We start from the raw sequence: 9991 nt of genomic DNA on the forward strand, positions 1-9991 counted from the left end.
ACAAATTAGTAATAAGGGTTTCTCTGCGCCCTTATCTACCCCATACTCAAAGAGCTGCGGGCAGAGAGGGTGACAGGAGAGGATGGCACTGAAGAGAAGATGCTCGGTTTCTGGAGTCTCCTGGTCCTGTCAGTATTAGTAGGATACATCTGCTGTGTCTTCTCGTGAATGCTCACCTACCTTGACTCGTTCCAGCCTGGTATGGATTTCCCAACACTGCGGACAGTGGCCTACGTCAGAGACGTTTAATATTTATTACATATGTCTGAATTGCTAACCCTAACCCTAACCCTAGCTCAACAGACCACAATGCCCTGGACTGTCAGTATTATTACATGCTGTGAACATAAGTAGCTTTGATCACAGTTTATGTTGTAAAAGAGAAGGAATATTGAAAAAAAGATCAACATTGTGATATTATTTCTTCCAAACTGACCAGAAACATGCTTGTCAGACTATCACAGCAAAGGATCAGACTCACTGTGCATGACGGCTCAGGCCAATGATGTCTGTTAGATTGTCAGTTGTTTAGTGCTTCTGTACAGTTAGGGTCACCATCTCTATTTCAGAATAATTAATATGCAGAAAACACTAAAAGTTGATTGTCTTCCAATATTCTAGCATAATTAAAAAACTTTGACTTTGTAAGTACATATTATTAGTCCTAATGCCAGTATGATTCTTCATAACTCCTGCTTTGAAATACTGAACTTTAAAATTTACCTGATGAAAGATCATTTACAGTGGCACTCTGTCAGGATCATTCTGACTGTAAGATCACTGTATTAATCTGAATCCTTCCGAAATGTGCTGTGAATGAATGCTGATGCAACTCACTGTGGGAAAGCTGTTAATAAAATGAATCTGTGACACATGCAACACATTCACAGAGGAAGAGGACACAAAGGGAGGACACGCAGAGGCTGTGTTAAAGTCAGAAATCCAAATCTTTATTAACTCATTCACTGCCATTGACGTCTATAGACGTCAATTACGTTTTTCAATGGGAGGGGCTAGAATACAACCTCGGGCAGCTTGTCAGTGAACATCAGACTGCTTGAAATGTATTTTTCACAAAAAGCTCGTTTTCTCCCTTTTTGTGGTCAAAACAGGCATTTTTGGTGGAACCCACCTCTCTTCTACAGCTGATTACTAAAGAATGGAAAATGGTAGAAACAAGCTTTTTTTTTTTGGATGGAAGAAGAGAGTCTGTTCTTCATTTTGGTAGGTTCAGCGTTTATATGATCATAACACACAGTTTTCTGTGGCTCTTCAAAAATGAGTAAAAATGCTCAAAAACCCTGGCAGTGAATGAGTTAAAAAACAGGCGGCGGTAACGAACAGGAAGACAAGCAGTCCATCAAACAGTCCACAGGGTCAAACATACAGAGAATTCAAACAGCAGTAAAAAATAACTGGACACTGAAAAACTTAAAGCAATGTGTGACGCAATAAAAGGAAGCAGCGCAGTATATTCACTGAATTATCATCAATTACAAAAGAGAAAAATGACGATTTCGAAGGATTATTTTCTTAAATGCAGTTAGAGTGTGGCTGGTAAAGATGGAAACATACAGAATGTAAACTGTGTGAGTTTGGTGAACTTTGTTAGTAACAAATGAGGTAAAAAAAAACAACCCCAAAACAGACAAAACACAGAAAGAGGCTCTCAGTATTCATTAATAATTAGAAAGAAACATTCTGGTCGTGGATTTTTAGTCTTAGTTCCGCTCGCTGTCATCATTATAATCATCATAATCAATGGGTCCTGAGGTGGGTGGGGCTGTCTCTGGTGATGTCACCATGAAGGAACAGCATCTGGCACGTGTTGGTGAAACATCTCAGTACACTGGTGTAGTTTCCTCTCCAGCTGTTTGACATGTGACACTTGAACATTAAGGGGAAGGAGAAGAAACAGTGTTAGGTCAGGTGACCACATGGTTTCTAAAGTAACTGACAGGAAGTAACCAGGCCGTTAGAAATGGATGGCATGTGTTTAGAGTTACTGGAGTTGGGTAACTCTACTTACCAAAAGCAGAAGCACACAGATGAAGGATCAGATGCTGAATGTTGCAGGAACATGCTCATGTGCGGTGGTCATTCAGTGCTGCTCCGGCAGGTTAGACAGTCCAAGACTGATATCCTGCCCATCTGAGAGTTTGAAAACACACATGCAAAGATTTATTTTGTATTACAGTCAAAGTTGGATGTTCATTTTTGTCCTTTAAAAATGTTTGTGTATTTGAAAACACTAATGTTTTCTCTGCTTTGTCTAACCTCTGCAGAGCCTCTGTCAAGAAAAACATATCTGTAAGCATAAAACAAATATACATTTCATAACACGTCACTGGACAAACCTCGGTCAGTTGATTTCCTCTGTGCAGTGCAGACGAACATCAGTCAGCAAGTCAAGGTGGTGAGATGGACTGGTGTCCTTTGTGACTCTGCTGGTTCTTCTGAGGAAACACCACCGTCTCTCCACACCGTCACCATCTGTGAGCACAAACTGCTGCTCTGCTAGCATGTAGGAAATCACATATCACACACACAGGGGTGAAGAAACATTAGAGCTCAACTTTGGATACTTTAGATCTAAACAGATCAAAGTAGCTCTTAGTTTCAGCAATCAGTGAACAGACAAACAATGATACCAAACTGATTCTGTATGAATACAATATGGTATTTTCAATACAGGTGTCAAATTAATTTATTAAAACTAATACAGATATATGTATATATATATTTTTAATAAATTAGTTTGCTAAATTATAAGAATATATATATATATATATATATATTTTCATTTAACAATTCCAACTGAAAGAAATTAAATATTGAACAAAAATATATTGTCACATTCTGAGCATGCTCAGCACGCTGACAAACTTGAAGCTGCTACAGATTTTAAGAAGTGATAATTATAGGGAAAAAACTTCTCTTTTTCATCCGTTTAATCAAACATTTGATGCCTCAGCTGTCTCAGTCTATAGCGTTCTGCAACTACAACTAAGCTGAAGCTTGGATTTGGCTGCAGGTGCCCCTGTACATCCTTCTCAACATGTGGGTACCATTTAATCCCACTTCTTCCTGAGCTTTGCTTCATCACAAGACCAAAGGTGGCATCCCGTGTCACGGTCATATCATCATCCAGAAGAAACATTTGAAGAAACATCATGGAGAAGAAACATTTACGCGCCTCCTGGTTTTGTTTTCTGATCCTGCGAAAAGACTGAGGACAACAAAGCCCAGAGAACACGAGATACACAACATCCAACATTCAGACTCAACAGCCTCCATAAATGAAAAGCACCAGGTTGGTTCAGTTATAGTAGATATAAGCATACTTCACATTACTGGGTATGAATAATAATGAGGAGGCAAACTTTGAAGATGCAGAGCATGATGTCCCATCATCAGACTGTAAACAAACATCCACCAGGCTTCTTTGCTGGCAAAATTGATGATTCTCCTATCAGGGATCAGTAGAGTGTATTAACCTGTGGTATAAGCAGCAGTCACTGAAATATTACTGTTTCAGATAAGAAATCTAGGACATAAAAGCCAGGGTGGGAGGGATCTCTGCAAACTGACTTACCTCTGCAAGTGTGAAGCTCAACAAAAATCTGACTCTCCAGTCACAGACAAACAAAAAACTCCAGCTGGGAGATAGAAAACGCTGTCTGGGTCTTGCTGGATATTGCTGGTCAGGGTCCACACATTAGCAGAGTGCTTCTTGGTCCCACTGACCCATGTGGACAGTGACTGTGAAGAACTGTTCTGGAAAACAGAAAAGAGAATTAAAATAACAAAAAGCCAAACAGGACCATGCGTCACACGTTTGACGAGTTGGGAGTGAGAACGTGTTGCCTTCTCACTTTAGCGCTTGCTAACGCAGAGAGTTTGCCCCTAGCTCTCCTTATCCCTAGCATCTTTCTCTGTCTCACAGATCTTCTGCATATCTTTCTTCACTACATTCATGAACCTGCTCTGTGGTCTTCCTCTTTTCCTTCTGCCCAGCAACTCCATTTTTAACATCAGTTGTCCAGTATATCCAATATTTGTCTTCTATACATGTCAAAACTAGGGCTGGGCGATATGACCCAAAATTCATATCTCGATATTTTTTAGCTGGATGGCGATATAAGATATATATCTCGATTTTTTTTTTAAAGCCATAAGTTAAGAACAAAAAGAGAGTTCTTAGTCACACTGTGTCCCAGATGTCACACGGGCACTTTTATTTACATACAGCGTAGATGTACATGAAGAAATTACTCAAAAATAAATTATCAGCATTTATTAAATAATCATGGTCCATCAATAAAAGAAAACAATGTTGTTTTTGTGCATAACAAAAAGCTCACAATTGTGCAGTGAAAATGTAAACTAATAGACGCTGAGCATAATAACAAAGAGACAGATTTCACAGCTGCACCACGTCTCTGAACAGGTGCCATTTGTGGTCCTTATACACACACAGTACGTATCACTCCGCGAGGCTCCTCCCCGGTAGCCGTAATCCTCCGACAATCCATCAAGCGGTGCAGCTCCGTAGCTTAGCAAAGTCATATTAAAACATTTTTTGACAGATTGCTGAGCGCTGTGTACCACATAATATCGGTTCGCGGTCAGTAAGCACAACCAGAATTCATACATAAGGCGCACTGTCGATTTTTGAGAAAATGAAAGGATTTTAGGCCGTGCAGCCCCTCCTGGCTGCATGTCGTTAGCGCGGTTAGCTCGCTAACACGTTGACACCGTCCAGCCCCACGCACGGTAACTCGCTAACGGAGATTTTCCGCTTTCATCTTGTCATTGCCTGCAGGTGAAGCTATGGGGGAGGCGGAGTTGTGTTCAGTGAAGGAGAGGCGAGGCCGAGTAACGTTGCGTAGAGACAAAAGTGGACGAAAGAGAGGCAAACCTGTGGCTCCACAAGTATAATCATAACGTAACATAGACTATATCGATATAAACGATATTGTCACATCTTATATCTCGTATGAAAATATATCGATATTTTTAAAAAACTCGATATATCGCCCAGCCCTAGTCAAAACCATTTCAGCCTGGCCTCTTTAACTTTGTCTCCAAACCACTCAACCTCAGCTACTTGTATACTTGTTTTGAACTCTTAACCAAATGTGACTGAAAAAGAAACAATGCATCATGGGAATGCCCCAGCAGATTAGAGGTATTGCAATGTATCTAAGGAATTATTTAAGGTCGACTAATTCAGCCCTAACTATGCTTTATCAAAAAGCATATAATTACTCCAACAGGGTAACAGGATTTGGTGGAAGCAATGTGATGGTGTGGGGTGGCTTCTCCCTCCATTGAAAAACAAAGCTGCAACCAGTGGCCAAATCTCCACAGTCTGGGACCAAACTCCATCCCCTAACAATTTTTGCCCCCAGAGAGTGGGTTTATCAGAGAGATTTATCAGACTATCTCCAGAATTTGGGAGGAAGAGGCTTGCCTCCAGTCCTGTCCTTAACCACAATGAACACATGTGAGATCACCTTGGGTTGCTGTTTGTGCCAGAGGGACCAACACAACCACACTGGCAGACTTGTAACAAATGCTGGTTGAGGAATGGGATGCCATTCCACAGCAGTGTGTGACAAAGCTGGTGACCAGTATGAGGGGGGAGGTGCAAGGCAGATTTATTTATATAGCACATTTTCATGCACAAGACAACTCAAGGTGCTTTATATAAACATTAAAAGGCATTACATTAAAAACAAAGAACATTAAACAACAGATAGCGAGAAACCATCAACGGAACACACAGTGAGTTATATACGACACAAACAGAGGTCAATGGCAAATACACCGTCATCGTAACTATTATCATTTCCACCACAATCACCACCACAACCATCATCAGCACTGCCATCATCATCATCATCATCGCCACCACTGTCAGTGTACATATGCATGAAAATATATTCAAAAGAGAAAAAAAAACCTGTACATATTATTTAAAAGTGATAACACAAAAAAGTTTCAAGACCTAATTTAAAGGACTTTTGAGCAGATTTTGATCAGAGTTCAGGTTTTCTGGTAGTTTGATATTATTTGACCAAATTAGTAGAGTTTAGTTCTGGACCAGAACCATTCAGCACCTGGCGGCAGTGTGACAAATACACTGGCAGCAACCTTTTAAAATGAGATGTTTGGGGCACAGGAAATCAGTGTAGAGATCTGTGAACTGAAGTAATGTGTTCCCTTTTATTGGTCTTTGTAAGGAAACATGCAGCTGTGTTCTGAATTAGTTGCAGTTGTCTTAATGATTTTTAAAAGAGACTTGAAAAAAACTCCATTATAGTAGTCAAGCCTACTGAAAACAAATGCATGAACAAAATTCTCTAAATCATTTTGGGCCATCAGTCCCCTTATTCTAGATATATTCTTTAGGTGATAAAAAGGATGATTTGTTTATTGCTTTGATATGACTTTTAAAATTTAGCTTAGATTCCAAAATATCACCAAGATTTCAGGCAGAATTTCAGCATTCTAGCAAGTGAAGGTGGGCATTGTACTTTGGACCCTCATCTGTTTTTATCCATCCATCCATCCATCCATCCATCCTACTCTAAGCCCTTCCCGCATGGCCTAAGCCCTCACCCTATCTCTAACAGAGAGGACAGCCACCCTTCGGAGAAAGCTCATTTCTGCCGCTTGTATCCAAAATCTTGTTCTTTCGGTCACTACCCAAAGCTTGTGACCATAAGTGAGGGTAGGGACGCAGATCGACCAGTAAATTGAGAGCTTCGCTTTTACACTCAGCCCTCACTTCACCATGACATATTGGTACAACGTCCACATCACTGCAGCCGCAGCACCAATCCATCTGTTGAACTCCCGCTCCCTTTTCCCCTCACTCGCGAACAAGTACCCGAGTGAGGGGAGAAGGTGGCCGAGATGCTTAAACTACTCCACTTGGGGCAGGAACTCGTCCCTGACTCGGAGTGAGCACGCCACCCTTTTCCAGCTGAGGACCGTGGGATCAGAATTGGAAATGCTGTATTTCATTCCCACCGCTTCACACTTGTCTGTGAACTGCTCCAGTGTGAGCTGGAGGCGGTCACTTGATGAGGCCAACAGAATCACATTATCTGCAAAAAGCAGAGATGAGATTCTGAGAACATCCAAATGGAAGCCTTTAGCCAGTTGGCTATGCCTAGAAATTCTGTCCAGAAAAATTATGAACAGAATAGGTGACAAAGGGCAGCCCTGGCAGTGTCCAACACCCACTGGAAACAAGTCTGAATTATTGCCAGCTATGGGGACCAAGCTCTTGCAATGATTTTATAAGGATTGAATGGCCTGTAGCAATAGGCCAGACACCACATACTCCTGAAGCACCTCCCACAAGACACCCAGAAGGATAAGGTCGAATGTCTTGATAGCGGATATCAAGATTTGTTTCTCCATGGAGAAACTCACTTGAGTCTTTACTGTTGTTGGATGAATGCACTCCAAAACATCTGTAATTTGGAAACTGAACTCATCTACAAGCTTGTTAACTGTTAAGTGGACAAAGTCCACAAAGTGGAGGCAAAGAGGAGATAGTGTGGGAGAATAATTCCCTTGTCATTTCATTAATATATTACTTACTGATTACCTCAATTTTGCGTCTTTGTGCACTGGAGCATTTACATGAAAAAACACAGTTATGGTCACGGAGAGCCACATCACTTCCTGTGATCTTAGAAATATTAAAACCCCTGGTTTTAATATTACATCCAGTCTACGCCCTGTGCGTTGGCACTGTAACATGTTGGATCAACTTATAATTAACCAGAATATTACACATGGGAAATGTCAACATGGATGTTATAATCACCAGTGATTACCAGATAATCAGATTAAGTGCAAATTATGGACAATAATTCAGCAAATTCATCAAAGAATATTGTATTTAGGTGGCTTATAAAATTTAGAAAAACTGAATATAGTAACCCTGATTGCAACATATTGAAAGGAAGTATATTCTCTGTAGTACATATGTTTGCACTGGATGGAATTATTGACTAGATTGGTCAATAGGCCCTCCTTTCTTTCCCTCTCTCTCGTGAACAAAACTGAAGTCAGGAGTGACTGATTCAGTAAGAATGATTGTAATTGTATCTTTATCTAGCCAAGTCTCCATTAAAAACATGAAATTAAGTTAATGTATGATAATAAAATCATTAATTAACAATGATTTACCTGACAACTAAATTAAAAGTGTTGCAAGTGTTATGTACCTTCTTAGGTCTTTTCCTGTTACTTTTTTTTTTTTTTGTCCTGTTTGGATCTTTAGCCATCAGAATTGTTGTCTTAAGGCCAAGAAAGATGCCAAGCGGATTTATTTTACCAAGTGGATCATCATGGCCTTGCCTTATTGGTCCATTTGATTGACCTTTATTATAATTATGTAATTATTTTATTTTTGGTTGCTACAAACGGGACAGACATGACAGGGGGATAGGACAGGGAGAGAGAATGAAAGAAAGAGAGGGAGAGAAAGAAAACCAGAGGGGAGAAGAGACGGTGAGAAAGGGTGGAAGAAAGAAAGAAAAACAAACAAAACACCTGGATCACCTGTATGGAGAAAAAAAAACAGAAGAGAAAGCAAACAAAAAAAGAGCAACATAATAAAAACAGCACCACCCCGATAAACTAGCTAGCAGTAGATAACAGTAGATACTAAATATTAAACGATATTGTGCAGCACGCAAGATAGACAGCACACAATGTGCTTTGAGGCAGCAGCCAAGAAAGGTGTAGTCCGCGTCTGTGAACACCCGTGTGTACACCTGTGTGCATACCTGTGTGGATCAGCATGCTTGTATTCCAAAGGTTTCTCCATATAACGATCTGCTAGGGAGTGTGGGGAGCCATAGCCCTGTTCCCCAGAGCATGAAGCAGGTATGGAGGAGATCCAGGCCCCAGGTCTTTTCCTGTTACTAATCAGCATGGGATCTTTTATTTTGAGGACTGAGTTCTCCCTGTACCAGTCTGTCATCCTACTCAACCTGCAAAGATTTATTTTTAAGTATTCTACGTTTGTTTGGGATCTTCACCTGGGCCCAGGTGAAGTAGGATTTAGAGGCTTCCTTGGAAGTGAAGGAGGGACAGGACATTTTAGACACGAGGGAATGGCAGTAGGGCAGGGAGTTAGTTTATTACGTGCAGTGACCAATCATTCAAAACTTTCAAAATTTTGGACAGTTTCAGTGCTGTGGCATGAACCTGTGTTTCACACAAGTCTTTATAAGCTCTGAGCAGAAAAATCTCCACAGACATGCACATCTATGCATAGTGTTAATTTTGTATTGGACCATATGATATTATTTATAATTGAGATTTCCCTCAAAACTATCTTTGATTTCTTTTAGAAATAGGCAATGAAATACGTAAGTTAACCCCGCTAAACAATCTGACAAATCACAACAGTACAGCACCTAATCACAGCAGCGATCACTCTGGAGAAACATGGCGTGGCAGGATCAATACGAGGTATCTATACAGCAACAAAATTAAATGTTCTTTGTATTGGGGACGTTAGAAAAGATACAAAATACCAAGTCATACTAAACAAACAAACTGCTACTAAACAAAAAAGCTTTCACTAGCACAATTATTATTATAATGAACTCATTTTTGTTATTACTGGTCGACCACTGCCACTGTGTGTAACATGTGGAAGATGTACAGCAAGAAGTATTCAGCTTTCTAAATGCTGTGCATGTTGTTTACTGTCCCACAAAATAAATGGATGGCCAGGTCATTACTACAGTGACCACAGAGGTTGCATGGAGCTTAGATTAGCTGGAAACTCAAGTCCTTGATTTAATTTAATGTTATTTGATTTTAGGGGCTCGTAAAGAGGATCTACATCATTTGGATAACTGTTACACTGAATCTTCGGTCTGTGTACATTCCCATAGCTACTGACTGCAGAAACTATGTCATCCTTTGCTGGTAATGTAACTGCTGATGC

At 40.3% G+C, this 9991-nt stretch overlaps 1 long non-coding RNA gene across 1 annotated transcript; it reads right to left on the bottom strand.

Annotated features, from left to right (window-relative positions):
* Nucleotides 1-1011: 1011 nt before the first annotated feature.
* On the bottom strand, nt 1012-2508 carry LOC308393996. The gene is made up of 3 exons (XR_013971076.1): nt 2358-2508; nt 2030-2151; nt 1012-1887 (listed from the first exon to the last, which is right to left on the bottom strand). It is a non-coding gene; the product is annotated as an uncharacterized lncRNA (long non-coding RNA).
* Nucleotides 2509-9991: the final 7483 nt, after the last annotated feature.

The sequence above is a fragment of the Rhamphochromis sp. 'chilingali' genome (assembly GCF_963969265.1).
Source record: "Rhamphochromis sp. 'chilingali' genome assembly, chromosome: 3".
Lineage (NCBI taxonomy): Eukaryota > Metazoa > Chordata > Actinopteri > Cichliformes > Cichlidae > Rhamphochromis > Rhamphochromis sp. 'chilingali'.